Raw genomic sequence first — 19,036 nt, 5'->3', positions numbered from 1 at the left:
TCGCCCTCCAGCGGAGGACTGGCTCTCTGGCAGGCAGCAGGTGTGGGTCTGCAGCGCCGGTGTGCACTTAGTATGCGCAGGGCTGAGGCTGCCCTGCAGTGTTTTGGGGATTTGTCCTTCCTCTGCACGGCACCCATTCGGAGTCTTTCGCCCTCCAAACAAAGCCTGGGATGTTACTAGAACACCCACTCCTTGGCTCCAATTCTGATCTCCCCGTCTCAGTACTGAGCCTGCCGGGTACTTCTACTCTGCCCTAACCTTTTCTGCTAAAGATCAGCAAATGTGTCAGGTGCAATAATCCCAATGGCTTGGGAGGCTGAGGCAGGAGGATCAGGAGTTGAAAGCCAGCCTCAGCAAAAGTGAGGCCCTAAGCAACCCAGTGCCCCTGAGTTCAATCCCTGCTTCACACCTCCCCCCACCGCAAAATAAACGATCAGCAAATGCCCCAAGCTTCTAGAAAACTGGTCCTGAGCACTGGGCTTACTTCTCTGAATTCTTTCTCTTAACTGGATCCTGTACCCTCACCTCTCGGCCATCTTGGCAATCCTCAAATTCCAGTGCTCACCTTGTTGCAGGGAAGACCTCTCCCGGGTTCCTACCCCCGGGGTTCCTGCCCAGGATGCTCCTGTTCTTGCTTGAGAGGATTCCAGGCGAGACTGAGTAAAAGGACAGCCAGGCTCCTACGAAGGGAAGGGGCGGCAAGGCCAGGAGATGCTGGCGGGGAGACTGGGCCCTCACCTGGGGGGGGGTGGTCTGCAGGGCTGCCTGGGTCCCGTGTCCTTGCTCATCTCCTTACTACCCTGCAGATGGCCCTCAGCACCCTTTTTGAAGCGTCTGGGACGTCCTGATCACAGGAACGGCTGGGTCGGGTTGGGACATGGCTGGGACAGTTTCAGTGACAAGGAAAGGTCCTGACATGACCCTGAAGCAACGGGTTCCTGGAGGGGGGGTTCCCGGGATCCAGGCGCCCTGTGCTCAGGGTCCCCAAGGGGACGGCCACCCTTCCTTGTCCTCTCCCGCTTCTTTGTTCTCTTCCTGCTCGGGGCCGACCAGCTACCTCAGGGCCTCCTTAGCCTGGTGAGATGGCCGAAGGCTCCGCTGGCATGCACCTGGGAGAAGACTTTGAAGTCTCTGTCCAAGGCCATGAGCTGGCAGACGCCCCAAGGGACCAACCTGTGGGGTGCGTGGGGGCCTGCCCTGGTTCCGGTCCTGCTCACCCTGTCCACTGTCTCAGCTGTCTTCCAGCAGACGTGCTGGGTTTTGCGCCTGGCTTTTCTAGATGTCCTTGGTCAGAGCAGTGACCTGCTGTGAACCACACCACCCAGGTAATCAGGAATCGATTCCTTAAAGCAGAGACATTAAAGACACAGTGACCTGACAGAACTTGCTCTTTGACAGTGGCATTTGGGGAGCTCAAGGCAGCAGGCAGCAGCTGAGAGGAGGAGAGGAGCCCCAACAGGAAGGCGCAGGGCCCACAGCCCCATTCCTAAGAAGTCTGTCTTGGTTGGAGGGATAAACAGGGGAGCCGTCTGCCAACCGGGGAAACCAGCATAACTCCTGAGAAGTGATCAGACGGCTTGCCTTGAGCTGTTCCCATCGCTGCCTGCAGGAGTCTCGGGGACGCTCACCCTTCCTGCCCTGGGAGGGGGGCCTGCCCAGATCCCAGGACGTTTCTCCTCAGTCTCAGGTTTAGAGGCAGCCCTGTTGCTTTAAGTTGCAGAGAATCTTAAAGCAGAAACTAACATCGGCCCTGAACAACTGAGAAATTTTGAACTGATTCAGCATCAGCTTCTCTCGGCTTCCCGGTGCCACCGCGGGCTGAGACCGGCAGAAGGAAAGGAAGCCCCTCCTTCTGGGGCTGCGCTTCCGCCCAAGCGGGGCCCCTTCCCTCTCCAGGGTTGGAGCCAGGGAAGGGGCGCAGGGACAGGACGGTGCAGTCAGCCTCTGCGCTCTGGGCCTCACGGATGCCGAGAACGGTCTCCTCTCGTGGCACCTGCAGAGGGCTATCAGCGGGTCCCCTGGCTGAGCACCTTCACGCGGGCGATGCATCCTTTGGGGCTGGCCTCTGTCCACTCTAGAAGCCTCTTACTTCGCGTGCCACCACGTCCCACACAGCTTGTCCTCGTAGGCAGAGTTCGCTTGCCAGTGGTTCACATCTGGCCCACTGGAAACCCTCACGCCCCTCCGGACCAGCCACCAGCGGGGTCTGCCATTGCTCATCCCAGAACCTCTACCCTCTAAGCTGCTCACTGGATGACTTTTGTTCCCTCTCCAAACTTCCTAGAACGGAAGTTAGACACCAGTCCACTCTGTCCTCTAAATTGCAGGGGATGCATATTGGACCCCCTCCTTGATCCAGGTAAAGTCCTCTTGTTTTGAGGAGAGGAAACAGGTAACCTGCGCCCCAAACCTTTAGTGGGAACTGTGGATGTGGTTCACAGCAAAAACTCCTCCAAAGAAATCTCCTTCACCAAGCCGGGCGTGGCGGCCCACACACGCCTGTAATCCCAGCAGCTCCGTTGGGGAGGCTGAGACCAGAGGACTGCAGTTCAAAGCCAGCCTCAGCAAGGCCCTAAGCAACTCAGCAAGACCCTGTCCCAAAATAAAAAAAAAAATAAAAGGGCTAGGGATGGGGATGGGGCTCAGTGGTTAAGTGCCCCTGGATTCAATCCCTGGTACCAAAAATAAATAAAGGAAGGAAGGAAGGAAGGAAGGAAGGAAGGAAGGGAGGGAGGGAGGGAGGGAGAAAGGAAGGGAGGGAGGGAGGGCTCTTCCTCAGCAGACGCTCTCTTCCTGGCCACTTCAGTATCTTTATATTCTCCAGGTCGAAGTGGGAAAAGGGTGGCCCAAGAATCATTCCTGGGTTTTGACCATGTCCTCTGTTAATCTGCAGACACGTCTTACTGGCAGGGAGCATCCTGTCTTCAGAGACTGTCACCCGTAGAGACCGTCTCCACAGAAGACGGCTTGGCTTTTGATTTTTTGACTTTATGATAGGCGTTCAGTAGAAAGCAAACTTTGGGGTTTGAACTTGGATCCTCCCCTGCGCCGATCATGTACAGTCCCACCCTCTCCTGGGACGACGTGGCGATGTGACGCTGGGGCGGCAGGGGGCGCCACTTCCAGTCAGCCACGCGGCCACGAGGGTGCCAGCCCTCTCCAGCGCTGTGCGCTGAGCCCAGGTGTCTGCAGGTCAGGTGTATTAAATGCATTTCCTTGTTCTTCTCTCAAGAAAACTGCTTACTATGTCTGATACAACAAATTTTTAACATCGGTAAATTATTTCATCTACCCTCCTGCCTCAGATCTCAACTATATAGCCTAGAAACAGTTGTCAGAGAGAAAATGACTGAAGGTCATAGAAGAATTCACAGACAACCAGTAACTGTGAGGGGGGAACCAAGTATAATGTACTTGTAAGAAATCTCTGAGCTAAGTACTTGGTTCCCTATGAAACCAAATTGAAAAAGAAGAAATTTCAAGGCACAAGAAAAGGGTAAAATGAAAGAAACCAGTGGGAAATTAAATTTAATTTTTTGTTTATTTTTTAAATTTATTTTACAGTGCTAGGAACCCAACCCAGGGCCCAGTGCAGGCAAGCACTCTCCCACGAGTTATATCCCTAGCCTTAATTTTTAAAATATTTTTATTTGTTCTCTTTAGATATACATGACAGTAGAGTGTATTTTGACATATCATACATGCATGGAGTATAACTTCCCATTCTTGTGCTTGTACATGACGTGGAATGTCACTGGTCATGTAGTCATATGTGAGCATAGGAAAGTGATGTCCCAGTCTTGCTACTCTCTTTCCTATTCTGATCCCTCTTTCCCTTCATTCCCCTTTGTCTAATCTAATCTTCCCTCCCCTTCCCTCACTGTGTGTTAGCATCTGCATATCAGAGAGAACATTCAGCCTTTGGCTTTGGGGGATTGGCTTATTTCACTTAGCATGATGGTCTCCAGATTCATCCACTTATGGGCAAATGCCATAGTTTCCTTTTTTATTTATGGCTGAGTAATATTCCATTGTGTATATATACCACAGTTTCTTTATCCATTCATCTGTTGAAGGGCATCTAGGTTTGTTCCACAACTTAGCTATAGTGAACTGAGCTGCTATAAACATTGATGTGGCCGTGTCACTGTAATATGCTGATTTTAAGTACTTTGGATGTCTACCTAGGAGTGGGATAACTGGGTTGAATGGTGGTTCCATTCCAAGTTTTCTGAGGAATCTCCATACTGCTTTCCATAGTGGTTGCACCAATTTGCAGTCCCACCAGCAACATATGAATGAACTTTCCCCCACATCCTCTCCAACATTTACTATTACTTGTATTCTTAATAATTGCCATTCTGACTGGAGTGAGATGGAATCTCAGTGTAGTTTTAACTTTTATTTCTCTAATTGCTAGATTTGTTGTACCTTTTTTCATATATTTGTTGACCATTTGTACTTCTTCTGTGAAATGCCTGTTCATTTCCTTTGTCCATTTATTAATTGGGTTATTTGGGGGTTTTGGTGTTAAGTTTTTTGAGTTCTTTAAATATTCTGGAGATAATGCTCTGCCCGAGGTGCTGATGGCAAAGATTTTCTCCCATTAGTAGGCTCTCTCTTCACATTCCTGATTTTTTTTTTTTTCTGTGAAGAAACTTTTTAGTTTAGTACATTCCATTTACTGATTCTTGATTTTACTTCTTGCACTTTAGGAGTCTTGTTGAGGAATTTGGTTCCTAAGCCAACATGCTGGAGAGCTGGACCCTACATTAAATGCACTTTCAACTCAACTTACTAGGGGCTTATCAGGACGTAACACCAATAGGACGAGTTGAGGAGCATGCATCCTACTTGAAGTCATAAGGAGGGCATACGGAGCAGTCCATGGGACACTGATACAGAGGCAGGCAGCTAGAGAAATGAGGAAAACATGCCTGAAGCAAAAAAGGTCACCCCACTTGCTTTGTCAGTGCTTGACTTTCCCAGGCAGGTATGCAGAAATGCTTTGTTTTCTAAGAAAAAAAAAAAGAAAGAGACAATGCTACATGGCAATTTATACTGAGCCTCTATACTAAAGGGCTATGAGGAGTAGTGAGGCCTGGGGAAAGCTGGAACCAGAATAACCGATGGTCAGAATTCAGCTCAGGCCACCTGTTTCCATAAAGAAATGGGAATCCAGTTCTGAATATATGATGATAGCTCAAGAGAAGCAGGGAAATCTATATGCATGTATGTATGCATGTATGTATGTATTGGGGAGTAGGGGTACTGGGGATTGAACCCAGGGGTGCTTACCCACTGAGCCACATTTTCAGCCCGTTCTTATATTTTTTCGAGACAGGGTCTCACTGAGTTGCTTTAGGGCCTTGCTAAGTTGCTGAGGCTGGCTTTGAACTCGTGATCCTCCGCCTCAGCCTCCAGAGCCCCTAGAATTACAAGCATGCACCACCGTGCCTGGCTTGAGATCTACGTTTATGCACCATCCTTTAAGTGTTGGCTCAAACCTTTTTTTCAACAGTGTGCACACCAAATCACACTGCCAGCCTACACCCAATGCAAGAGACACTAAAACAGTGAGCTGCGACCTCATGTTTCAGGACAAGTCAGGTAGCATTCTCTTAAACGGATATATTTACAAACAGTGACACTAACACAGTATTCAGACCTGCAAAGATAATTAAGAGAATAAAGCTAAACGGGTTGAGATTGGTCATTTTTAAGGACACCATAAAGAAGACTATCATTTTATTAGTCTATACTATTTTTATTTTTAAAGTTTTGCTTGTAATACTCTAAGAAAGTTTTTTAAATAAACTGGAATCAAAACTCCCTCCACAAAAACCCAACTGTGTTACCTTCCCCAGCTGGAACGTGGATTTTCAGGAAACAGCAGAAGCAAATGACGCCCAGTTGCACCAGGGCCGTAGCAGCCAGTCCACAGGCTTTGCAGAGAAGTCAAGTCTGCAAAGGCTCATGGGGCTCTGTGCCCAGCTTTCGCGCCTGTACCCTCCTATCCTATACCCGCCTGGCCCACAATGGCTTGCTCAAGGTCATGTTCTTTGCACATATCCTAAGGGCAAGGTGATTCTTGCTGTCTGCTCAGGAAGGACAATGACAATATCTGAGGACCTGAAGAGTATGTGCCAATCCAAGGGAAGCACCCGGCAGCCTGAAGGCCTCCTCCAGCCCCAGCCAATGTCCAGTGACCACATGGCATTTTATCAGGGAGCTTCCTGCTTCCTCCCACCACCCTGTCTCATTAATCCAACCCAATCTCATGAATGCACATCTGCTCGCAAAACCCACTGTGATGGCCACAACCACCCCTGCTCACGCCCCTGGAGTGTCTCGTCTCCTGAACCGGAGGATTCATCCAGATTGCAAGAAGCCCTGGGCTCAAGTTTGGATCCTCCCCTTGGCAGAGCCTCTCAACCATCCTTGGAACAAGAGTCCCTCAACCTCAGACTTCTCCCAATAAAAAGGAGGCCCAGAGGCTAAGCGTATCTCAGATGCTTAGAAAGTATAGGATGTTGGGGAGGTAACTAAATAGGTAGCTTTTACTCTGCATCCAGCATCATTTTAACCTCTATGACACAGATACAATCACCCCGATTTTAAGCCGAGGAAACTGAGACACACTAAAATCAAGAAAAATGCCCACAGCAAAAACTTAGTGAGTAGCAAAGTCTGTGTTTTAAATCGGCCTGACTCCAGACCCTGTGCACTTTAATACTAAATTGTGTAGTATTTCAATAGAGAACAACACATGAATGCAAAACAATACATCTCTAAAAGACAATAATCATCAAAACCTAAACTTGAACATCACTGACAAATTTTCATGTGCTTACAATATTTACACTCCCCGCTCCTCCCCCACAATTGTAATTTGCCCAAGTGACATTCTGAACCTTTACAAATTCAATGAAAAAGAAGAAGTTCCAAGCCTTCTTCGCTAGAGGTCGCTTTCCTAACCGTGGACTCTGGTTTGTCTTTTGTTACAAAGGAAACTGGCAGAGCCGGCCCAGTCATGGCGGTAAACACCCCTGTGACCAGCAGGTGGCACTAGAATCCCGCGGATCCTGAGGCTGAGCCCTCAGCTGACCAACTTCCCTGACAGTACGCATCTCTTCTCAGCCAAGGCAGGTTGACTTAACTTCTTCATTTTAATAAACGTTTAAATACAACACTATTTGGTTATCAAGAGATTCCACCCAGAACTCACACACAACTCACTGATCTGGGAAAATAATACAAAATGAAAAATAACAAGGTAACGGGGGGAAAAGTGAATTGGTTGACAACAATGAGAGCTAGGACTGGGTTTTGAGGTTGTTTTCTCAATGACTTTCACCAAAATCGTGTCCACTCCTCAGATCAGGAATGTGACGTGTGCCCATGGCTTCTGATGCCCTCCATCTTCACTCAACAAGGTGCTTTCCACGTTCAGTGATCCACAGAAGCGTCAGTGCAGCGCAGGCTGAGAAGCTGGGTAATCAGAAGACAGGCCCGCAGGCAGGCAGGCAGCCCGCGAGCATCCACCCCGCTACCTAGTGAAGAACTGGGTGGGACCAGCTGCTACCCGAGTTCTAGTTCCCAGGCCGCAGCCCACAGCAGCCCTGTCCACCTGACCTCTGGGACTTGGCTGGATCATCCACAAAGCCATCCTGATTTATTCCTTCCCACACAGTGACCACGTCCCTGAGACATTCATGGTGTCCTCTCCTCAACAACCCCAGAGCCTGGCACACGTCAAACTCTCCTACCTTCTCCTCATTTCATCAGTGTGACCTTCCAGGAGCAGAAAGCTCTCCAGGGAGGATGGGGACGGAGATAGACGCTGACATCTTCTTTACCATGATGATTGAGCTGAAATAATTAAGACAGGGTTCTGGTTATGAAGACTCTACTCAGCTCAAGTGAAACCGGCCCCTCTTTATGGGCACTGCCAAGTAACTGGCAACAACAGTCACGCGCTTGCCCGGCAGGAGCGAGACGGCTGAAGAGTGCTTCTACCTCTTCTTTTCCTCCTTCACTTTATTTTTTATTAATTGTTTTTTTATTTTTTAGTCGTAGATGGACACAACACCTTTATTTATTTGTCTTTATGCAGTGCTGAGGATGGAGACCGATGCTTCACATGCCAGGCAAGTGTGCTACCACTGAGCTGCAACCCCAGTCCCTCCTTTACTTTAAAATACCCGAAAACACATGAAAGGGAGATCTTTATATCCTGAGATATAAAACGAGAGCACTGAAAGTACTGAGAAGTCTATATTTTTATAATGCAAATTCTTTTGTAGTTTCTTTTTCTTTTTACAGACTGCATTTTGATTCATTGTACACAAGTGGGGTACAACTTTTCATTGCGATGGTTGTGCACGATGTAGTCACAACCATTCACGAACTCATACATGTACAGAGGGTGACACTGTCTATCTCAGTGAAGAGTCTACTTTTTTAGGCAGGCTGGGATCCCAAAATTAATCACTCATAGATAAAGGGTTTAAAGAGGGCAGAGAGCTCAACCCAAAAGAGCACGTTTCTGGAACATTTCACTCACTTTTCTGAAAACCTCGGTAGGGAGACAGCCCCTCTCTTGGAACAGTCCTCTCTGTCTCCTTGCTCTGCAAATAAATCTTACTCAACATTTAAATTCAAACAGTTCCTTCACTGTGACATATTTTCCAACCTCCTCAGCTGTGGTCTGAAACTGCAGCTCCGAGGCTGGAGAGGAGGGGTGCTCAGGGGCTCAGGGGCAGGGTGCTTGCCTAACATCTGCCAGACCTGGGTTGGATTCTCAGCCATGAAGAAAAAAGAGAGAGGAAGAGAAGAAAAAGAGGCTAGGAACGGAAAAGACGAACAACTCCAATCTCTCCCCTCAGCATATCTTACAAACTGTCACCATGAAAGAGCTTTTCAAATTAAATATTTGTTCAATGGTGACTCGAGCCAGTGTGCACAGTGGTCGGAACATGGGCCCCAGAAGCAAATGCTGTTGTCAATTCTTGGTTCCCCCACCTGCCAGCTACGTGGCCTTGTATAGGTCATTAAACTTTACCCTGCCTCGTCTCCTCATTCATAAAGTGGACGTAACAACATGCTTACTGTGTTGTTGAGAGAATTAAATAATATAAAATATGAGAACTGAATAGTGCTGGACTTAAAACAGTTCTCAATAAATTCAAACTTTTTATTAGTTTAACAGATAGTTTGCTCTTCTTTGTGTATTGGAATCACCTGGGGTGCTTTCAAAAATACTGATGTCCAGGCCCTACCAAGATGTGCTGTAAAGATTCTCGAGGTGGTTTTTAACAGCAGGACCTGTTCTGCTTTGTGACACCAGCATTTGGGTTAAGGTGTGACGTGAAGGAGGACTCCTTGATGTCTGTTGGACTGAACTGATGATATGAGAAGATCTCGGGAGAAATAAATTCCTTACATCCTCAAAGCACCTGCTAAGACCTCAAGGTGGTTACAGGGGTAACTGTTTCCCAACATGATACCCAAATACCCAGGAAAGGAAGGCTTACCTGAGTGCCTTAGGGACACTTGAGGAAAAAGTGGTCAGGGGGATATCGATCAACTGCAAACGTTTTCACCGAAGCCAGAATTTATACTGATAGAATGCCAACCACCACAGGGAGAGCTAAACTCTCAGCTGGGGGACTGAGAAAATAACTCCAGCACATGTTAAAGAGTACTGCTCAGCTCAAAAACTACCAATTTCCTGATTCCTGAAACGCATGGATTTCTCAAAAGCAGCAAAATGTACTTCACCAAGGTGCATGGTGGCTTATGAAACCCAATTAGCTTGACAGAAAAAACTGAGCCACCAACCATCACTGAAATACAAGAACTCACGTCCAAAAACAGAGTGACCAGGAACTTTTCCCCGTGCTGTTAGAGGCTGTGAGACTATGAGGGATCACAGAAGGATTTTTACGTTACTTCAGAAGGGCTGGTTGCTGTGCATTGTACAAACTGAAAAGATGAAGATTTGGATTACTGAAAGTAGAAATTATCTTGGGACCTTTTCTCTTCTTGCATCTGCTTTGCAATGATTATTGTAACCACAAAGGGACAACATTGTTGAAGCATTGATTCCTTTTTTTTTTTTTTTTTTTCCTTTGGTATCGAGGATTCAACTCTGGGTCACTACTGAGCCACATCCCCAGGTCTATTTTGTATTTTCTTTAGAGACAGGGTCTCATTGAGTTGCTTAGGGCCTCAACCAAGTTGCTGAGGCTGGCTTTGAACTCCCCATCCTCCTGCCTCAGCCTCCCAAGCCTCTGGGATTACAGGTGTGCACCATGGCGCCTGGCTGTAGCATGGGTTCTTTTTGAACGCTCTCTCACCTTGCCATCCCAATGCGATTTAGCTCAGTTTTAGTGAATGTTATGGAATTTTGCCAAAGATTTTACTTGCAATCAGAAAACATTTATTAAATGCCCATACACTCTAAGCACTGTACTAGATGTCAGATTGGATTGCACACTTGATGCAAGCTCCCAATTGGTTCATAATCCTAATAACTGAACTATATAATGGTTCAACTAGTGACTCAGAACTTGAGCAGACAGCGATAACATGCTTAATGCTTTCTGCTTACACTGAAATTTCTTTGGCTTAACACAGAGACTATTTCAGAGTGTCTCCAATCAAATGTTTGTTTGAGACCTGGAAATACAATTTCAGGAGAAACACAGAAAGCATTCGTTTTTCCCCATTACCATAAAGCTCTGTTAATAGATGGAGGTACATGTGTGTTTGTTGGTATACGTGTGTGTGTGTGTGTGTGTGTGTGTGTGCATCCGTGTGCATGCTAGGGACTGATCCCAGGCCCTTGCACATGCTGAGCACACCAGCCTGATGCAAACTTCATTCTCTTTTCACTATTCCCAGCCAGAGGCAGAGGATGAAACTTCCCTTTTGAAAGTAAAAGTTACCGTGAAACTGATGCTCTCCCTTTCTGAGGGCTTCTGCCCTTTGCCTGTGTGTGAGCTGCCAGAACCCAGCAGCCTCTGATAGGTACCTTTCCCTTCAGTCCAGGACAGGGTTCAGAGACAGGGAGCAGAGAGTGCCTGATGCCTAACAATGAGCCCAGGTTTCCAGCCTGAACTCTCACACCCCTCGTCTTGTCCCTGGCCTCAGGACCACACACCTTGGGAGACTGCCTCTGGTCTTCCAGGAGCATCGGGTCTTCATTCAGTTTAACCTGTTCTTACGACTCGAGGTCTGGGTGTGTTCAACCTGGCAAACCCTTCCTGTGGCTGCAACCTGGGTTCTAAAATTAAGCCTCAATAAAGATATTTCTAAAAGAATATAACTTCAGCTTTTTTACGGAATCACCTCTCATTTTTCAGTGTTCAGTGTGGCTATGAGAAGTTTGTCAGTCTGATTCAGACGCTCTCTGGGAGACCTGGAGTATTTCTTGGTTTTTTAAAAAAAATCTCTTGAAAGTTTTTTTCTTTCACTCGTACATAATAATGTTCTTTTAAAAGACTCATAAATGGTCTCATCCAAATGTGTCACTTTGCCACTTTTTTTCCCCAGCACGATATTTTTAAGAGTTATCCACAAAGATGCCTAGTAATTTTAACTGTTATATAATGATCTGCTTTGTTTCTACTGTAAACAGTGCTGCAAAGAATGTTCTTGCTCGTTTTTCCTTAAGCAAAAGTGGAAGTTTCTTCGAGGGATATATTTTTAAGTGGACCTGTTGAATGACAGTCTGTGTGCATCTTCAGCATTACTAGATACTGAGAAAATGCTCTCCAAAGCCACTTCTAGTTTCCTCTTCCACCAACAGGTCTCATTCCCTCCTACCCTCTAGGTATTTTTCAACTTTTATATTTTGGAGGGAAAATATGTTAGTCCAATTATAGGTATATAAAAATAAGCTCTTTTATCTTCAAGATTCTGAAATTTCACAATGGTACATTCCAATGTTGGCTTTTGCATTCATTTGGTGTTGGGGTGGGGTGGGGGATGTAATAAAGATTCCTTTAAATCTGAAGATACATCTTCCGACTTTGGGAAATTCTCCCCTAATCGTCTTTGATCATTTCTTCTTCTCTGTTCTCATCTCTCTATCCAGGATCATCTTTATGGCTGAACAAGTCGTGACCTGCACAACTTGAAAAATCATGAAGATCTTATCTGTCTGTTGCTATCATTCTTACTAGGTAAATACTGGACTCAGTGAAATGACTCTCTGACTCTTACCTTATTTTTTTTTCTCTTTAAAAACCCACTTTATTTATGATGGACACGTGTATAAAAAGCTGTGCGTAATTAACATTTCCATCTCAATGAACCTGGGAATAAATATCACCATATTCAAGGCCATAGGCATATCCATTGCCTGTCTCCATCTCTTTTTGTTTAACTTTCTGAGCTCTCTCTTCAACATCCTGTCCCAGATACTCAGGAGCATTTTTGTTAGGAAAATCTCTGCTTTAGACTGAATGTGTATGTCCCCCAAATGTGTGCTGATGTGACGTGGGGAGGTGACTGGGTCACGGTGGGATTAATAACCTCATAAGAGAGAATCCCTGAAGTTCTCTCAGTCTTTGCCATGCACACAGCTGAAGGTGTCCATCTGTGAACCAGGAGGTGGACCTCATCCCTCACCAGACAATGGAGTCACCTGCTTTGATCCAGGACTTCTAGTCTCTGAATTGTGGGAAACAAACTTCTCCTGTTCCTGAACCACCAGTCTATGGTTTAATGTTCTTTTATGGCTCCCGAATCATGTGTTTCCTCCAATGTCAGTGTTCCTGTCCTTCTTGGTCTCCCTCATTCATTCCCATGACCTTTGTCCCTTGTGTTTGACTAGAGACTCAGTAAGGCTGATGGGAAGCTGGGGATCTGCTGGCCAGGTTTGTCAGCTGACAGACTTCGCTCTAGGATGAGCAGGTGGGACCAGCCCTGATTTTGCTCACCCACGTCATCCTGACTCAGCAGATATCGCCCACTTCATTTACTTTAAATGAAGGAGGGAACACAAAACTCTCTTCTCTTCACATTCACATGTTTGTCTTAAGCATCATTGACTATACCTGATTTCTGCAGATTTGGGGTCTCCCAGAGTGCAATCTGATTGGCTCTCTTTTTAGCAATACCTCTAGGCAGGTAGTTTCTAGGCTTTATGTCATCTTCTCTACTTTATGAATCATTGTTTTATTTATATTCCATTTTCCCCAAACAAACCAAAATCTTTGTTCATCTTTCCTTTGTCGTGATGATCGGCACATCTTTTCCTTTGTTAGTTTCATAGGGATTCAACATGGAAAAGTGAAAAAACATGAGTTCCATCCACACATTTGAAAAGAATTCTCAAAATTAAATTAGAATAGTAAAAGGAAATGTGTATCCCTGATTAATTAGACTGTATTATTTACATATAACAGGGTAACATTGAAACACATAAAATTATAATCATCATGCACTAAGCACAAATAAACAAACTTTTACTGATTTTGGTGGTATTATTATTGGTACCAGAGATTGAACTCAGGGGTACTTAACCACTGAGCCACATCCCCAGCCCTTTTTTGTATTTTATTTACAGATAGGGTCTCATCGAGTTGTTTAGGGTCTCACCAAGTTGATTAAGTTGCTGAAGCTGGCTTTGCACTCAAGATCCTCCTGCTTCAGCCTCGAAGACATTGGGATTACAAGCATGCACCACTATACCTGACTCTTACTAATTTTGCATAGAGAACATTAGAAAAGGAAAGGAGAAAGAAACCACAAAGACATTCGGGACTCGTTCAATAATTCAGAATTGGAGCCAGGCATGGTGGCGCATACCTGTTATTCCAGCAACACAGGAGGATCACAAGTTCAAGACCAGCCTCAGCAATTTAGCAAGGCCCTGTCTCAAAATAAAAAATCAAAAAAGTCTGGGGATGTAGTTCAGTGGCAAAGTACTACTGGGTTCAATTCCCAGTACCTGCAAAAAAAACAAAAAAAAAAAATTCAGAATTGGAGGAAAAAACACTATCAAACAACCTTCCTTACATTTGGTTTCATTTGCTTTCAATTCTATAATGAGACCACACTTAGAAAAACAATTGGTTTTACATGATTTTGGAAGTTCCTTTTTTTATATGGAAGTTGTTACTGAATCTCAGTTACTAGAGGATTTAATTATCACTGTTAATCCCCTAATTGCCACTCACTCGCAAGGTGTTTACTGATCACTTATTACCATAAGACAAGTTCAACGGCTCCAGGCAATGAAAAAAGGAGATCAAACAGCAAGGACAGCAGAACAATCCTTGTACTCTTGGCCTGAAACTTCTTACGGTCTAATGGAGAATGAAGGGGGAGAGATTGTAATGCATGCACCTTGGGTGGGGCGTTCCAAACAGCATTTAAACATCACAAAGGATTCAGGGAGCAGGGTACATTTGGGAAATTTATGGGTGTTCTGATATTTCTGGAACATGCAGTGTCACCAGTGAAAATTCTAAGTGAGCATCCCATACAGCAAATTGGTGTGACATGGACCATCACTGCCACCGTAGTATTTATAAGAAAGATTGGGCCTGGGGAGATAGCTCAGTCGGTAGAGTGCTTGCCTTGTAAGCACAAGGCCCTCCCAGGTTCCATCCCCAGCACCCCCTCCCCCCCCCAAAAAAAAGAAAGATTTATCAACACACTGAAGATACTAAAGAATCCTTGGTGTTTCCTTCAAAGCTAGGTCAGAGCTCAGCTTCGTTGAACTCTGGTTGGATTATCTCGCCGTTCCTCTTAATGAATTTCTTTGGTCAGAAGTTCTTCCCCCAAAATGGCATTTTCCCCACTATCCCCTTAGGGACTGGGGAGTCAAAAGCAGCTCCTCACACCCCGTCCTCTGTGTGGCATGTTTTCAAAACCCCAAAACACCACTTTACCATTTCAACTAGATCCACAGACTACAGAGTAGATCAACGATAAGACGTCATTATTCTAGTTCTTTATTACTTCTTTTGCATTTTAAGAGACCAGGTAGTTTCTATGTTCTCATATCTTATATGAGAAACATAAGGGTTCTGAAGATGAAGAGATGGTCCGGAAGACATCCAGCAGTAAACTTTCAGGACAAAGTAAAGAGCACATAGAACTCAAATGGAGGAAGACACTTAGCATCCCATCAAGGTCCTAGGCACTAAATGGAAAACCAAAAAAAAAAAAAAAAAAAAGCAAAATTGATGATGGAATTTAATATTTTTGGCTCCCATTTCACAGACTCGGGTTTTCATTTCACATTCTGATGTACGTAAATATTCATGAAGGATTTTTTTTTCTCGAATTTGTTCCAACATCAGTGCTTAAGTATAGAATCTCCCGGATGAGTCAGCGCTTGACCAGAGTTGACTCCTGAACAATCCCACAGGCCTTATTCACTTGCAAGATTAAAACTGTCAAAATGTTTCCATTCCTTTCCTGACCAAATAATAAGGGGTATTTAAAACTAGAAAGTGTTGGTTCTTCATATAAACTCCAATTAGAGACTAATAATATAAATTGCTTTAAACAAAGAAAAAGGTTTGCCTCAGCAACACTTTTTAGCAGATGTTCACACATATAGCAGAAATTTGTAAAGCATCTGCTGTCAACACAAAGCGATCATGGTCCTCATAGGTCAGAAGTACATTTTATGGAGGAAAAATACAGAGGGACTAGGAATGGAATGATAAAAGTCTATCAATGATTATGGGACAAAAAAAGTTTTTAAAGTCAGTTTCTTGTACTTTCCTATAAAATGTCAGTTTCCTATACTTTTCCATCCCTGAAGGAGATTCTCATTCCTCTAGAAAATTTATAATGAACTTATAAAATTCATAGTTCCAGGGGGAAGTCAGGAATCTGATTTAAGGAGTTGTGTGTTAACTATTATTAAGGTCCACATAAAAGCAAAGCCAACTGTTGTGCCCAAGATATGTCTCATCAAGGAAATGAACAGGAGTTGATCAGTTGCGAGAGGAAGAAGGTTCTGTGCCTGTATTTTAAGAGGTAAGCTAAGTAATCTGTTTGTCTGGAGCAGGAGGAGGGATTTATGTTAGAAGTCCAAGAGTTAAAAGTGAAACAGGTCTATCAGGATGGTACTCAGGCCAGGAAAACTTTTACTATGTAGACAATGTAAAAATATTTGAGATGAAGAATGAGATAACCAAATCAGCCTTTATCAACATGAATCCAGCAGAGACATCTAGAATGAAGGCGTGTTAAAAGCCTGCAGAGCAAGCCTGCCTATCCGTTCATTCACTCAGCAAGTGTGTATTCAATACCCCAATTTTCTGGAAAGGTCCTTTGCTAAGTAAGAATACACACCAAAAACCAGAAGGACTTGCACCAGTTTTGTGAGTTGTCTGTGTTTAATCTTTTTTGTTAACTAAAATTTCTGCTGGTAGCCTGACTTAATTTAGGACTATCCTAACAGCTTTCAGTTCTGTATTTATGCTAATTTGCCTAGCTATTTGTAGTCACCGCATTTGCAATTAAAATGTTCTATGTAATTGTTAGAAAACTACTCTGCAAGTGAGATGAAAAACAATTTTGTTCTATCCAAAATATGCTTAAAAGGCAGAGAGAGAAAGAACAAAAAAAAAAGGTTAAAGTCATATTGATGGTTACCTGGATCCAATAGTTAAGAAAATTGGGTCTAATGTTAATGTGTTTGTCAGAACTGAGAGGAACTCAGTCAGCATGCATAACAATAAATACTGAAAAAAATTTAGGTTGAGCAGTACAGTTAATCTTATGCCGCTTGGAGCTCGGTCCCTGGGGTGATGCTTGGTATGCATCGTATGTTTCACTGCAGAACTTTTGTGTATGTGTGGAGGGGTGGGTACCCGGGATTGAACTCAGGGGCACTCGACCACTGAGCCACATCCCCAGCCCTATTTTGCATTTCATTTAGAGACAGGGTCTCACTGAGCTGCTTAGTGCCTTGCTTTTGCTGAGTTTAGCTTTGAACTTGGGATCCTCCTGCCTTAGTCTCCTGAGCCACTGGGTTTACAGGCGTGCACCCTGCACCGGCCCACTACAGAACATTTGGACTTTTAGTGAGAGGAGGTATAGCCAGACACCAAATTATTATTTGTGTCATGACTTATTTTATCACACCTTCCAACTTTCAAGAACAGGTTCCTTTCTCTATTGTCCTTAAAACTCTTTCTGAAAATCCCATTCTGTCAAATGATGGGAAATATAATCTGAACCATTGTTGGCACTGTCAGAAGACATTAGAGCCATGTGTGTAGCAGGGATCACAAACCAGAGTCCATCAGCCTGGATTTAGTTCCTGGTTGTGTTTTATTGGCCCACAAAGCATGTATTATAAATAAATAGAATATATTAATAACTAAAAATTTTCTAAGGAATTTCCAAAATTAATATGGGAAACTTTGGTGTAAAATTTGTATTTCAGGCTCTATTACAAAATCAAATCTGGAACTATCTCTATTAATTCTTGGCAGCAATTGACTAGAGCACAGTAGCCCCAGTCCCTTTAAAGGGATATTTTCTTGTAGCATGGCACAGTCCTGATATTTCCCTAGGATCTGACCCCTAATAGTAGGTCATTTAGTTTTCCTTCCTCATTCCTGCAGGCATTTGATTTTTTGCAGTCTAGCCCAATGGGTCTTGAAAGAGAAACGTGGCCAGTTACAGAGTACTCTATGAGCCAACCAAACGTGTATTTAAAGGGCTCCAAAAACAGAGCCACCAAACCATGAAGATTGTTTTGAAATCTGTGTGTTGTTAAAACATTAAACAACCAGCAGAAAGGCCAGCACCGTACTGGGTTTCCTAATTTTATTTGACAGTGTAGAGGGTTTATGAGTTTTATAATTAAATGGGGAGGGAGGCACATTGACATTTCACTGGTTTTTTAGTGCTAGAGACTAAGAAAATCATTACCTGGTCTCTAAGTTGAGACAGGCACTGTCTTCCTGTCCCAAATTTTCAGTTAAGTCAAGAATCACAGGGGCTGGGGAGATAGCTCAGTTGGTAGAGTGCTGGCCTTGTAAGCACAAGGCCCTGGGTTCGATCCCCAGCACCCAAAAAAAAAAAAAAAAAAAAAAAAGAATCAGAAATGATAGCATCTCTAGTTGAAACTTCTTGGCCTTTCTCTGAGATGTCAGCCTAACACTATAAGGAAAGCTCTTATCTTCAATAGTAGGATTACACAAATGCATAAAGGTAGTTAGCTGATAGGAAACTCCTAATTTTAGCGCTCATTGATTGGGGTCAAATTCACACTGGTTTGGAATGCATGTGAAATACACAAATTGTACCAAATCACTTTGATCTCAGCCTATAGCTACTACCTTTCTTCATATCTTAGCAAGGCATAAAGTTGTTTCTTGATTTTGCCCAGACACAACAGACCTAAGGGGTTAATATGTTGTGGGAACTGATGGAAGTTAACATACACAAAAACATCAACTATTATATACCAAAGCGAATATTAAAGATTCTTCTCAAGATGAAATTAGATAATACTAAAAGCAATTTCTAAACTTCTGAAAAAGTGTCAGGTTACATTTGACCAGAAAAGATGAGGGAAAGAGGAGGGAGGGGAAAGGTTGAACAAAGTTTAAACTGCTTATCAAAAATGAGAGGGATTGGGCTGGGTGTGTAGCTCAGTGAGAAAGCATTTGCTTAGCATGTATGAGGTCTGGGTTCCATTCCTGGAAACACACACACAAAAGAATTTAAAAGATTTCGTCTTCCTGTTGACACTAACCATTATAGATACATAGGTCGAAGACTTTTTTTTAAAAACTAATGGTCAACATCATTACATTTCAAAACAATACAATAATGTACTCCAATAGTAACTGCTAAAAAAAATTAATAGTGAACTATTTGCCAAGAATTGTACAAAGATAATTACATGCATTGTCTATTTTTAGTCTCTATGGTTACTTTAGGAAGTAATGACTATTATTATTCCATTTTATGAATGAGGAAACTGTAATTTAAAGACTATGTGATACATAAGTTGTTACAGTAAGTCATTTATAAAATAGGA

The sequence above is a fragment of the Sciurus carolinensis genome, chromosome 7 (genome assembly GCF_902686445.1).
Source record: "Sciurus carolinensis chromosome 7, mSciCar1.2, whole genome shotgun sequence".
Taxonomy (NCBI): Eukaryota; Metazoa; Chordata; class Mammalia; order Rodentia; family Sciuridae; genus Sciurus; species Sciurus carolinensis.
This window is presented reverse-complemented; position numbering follows the sequence as displayed.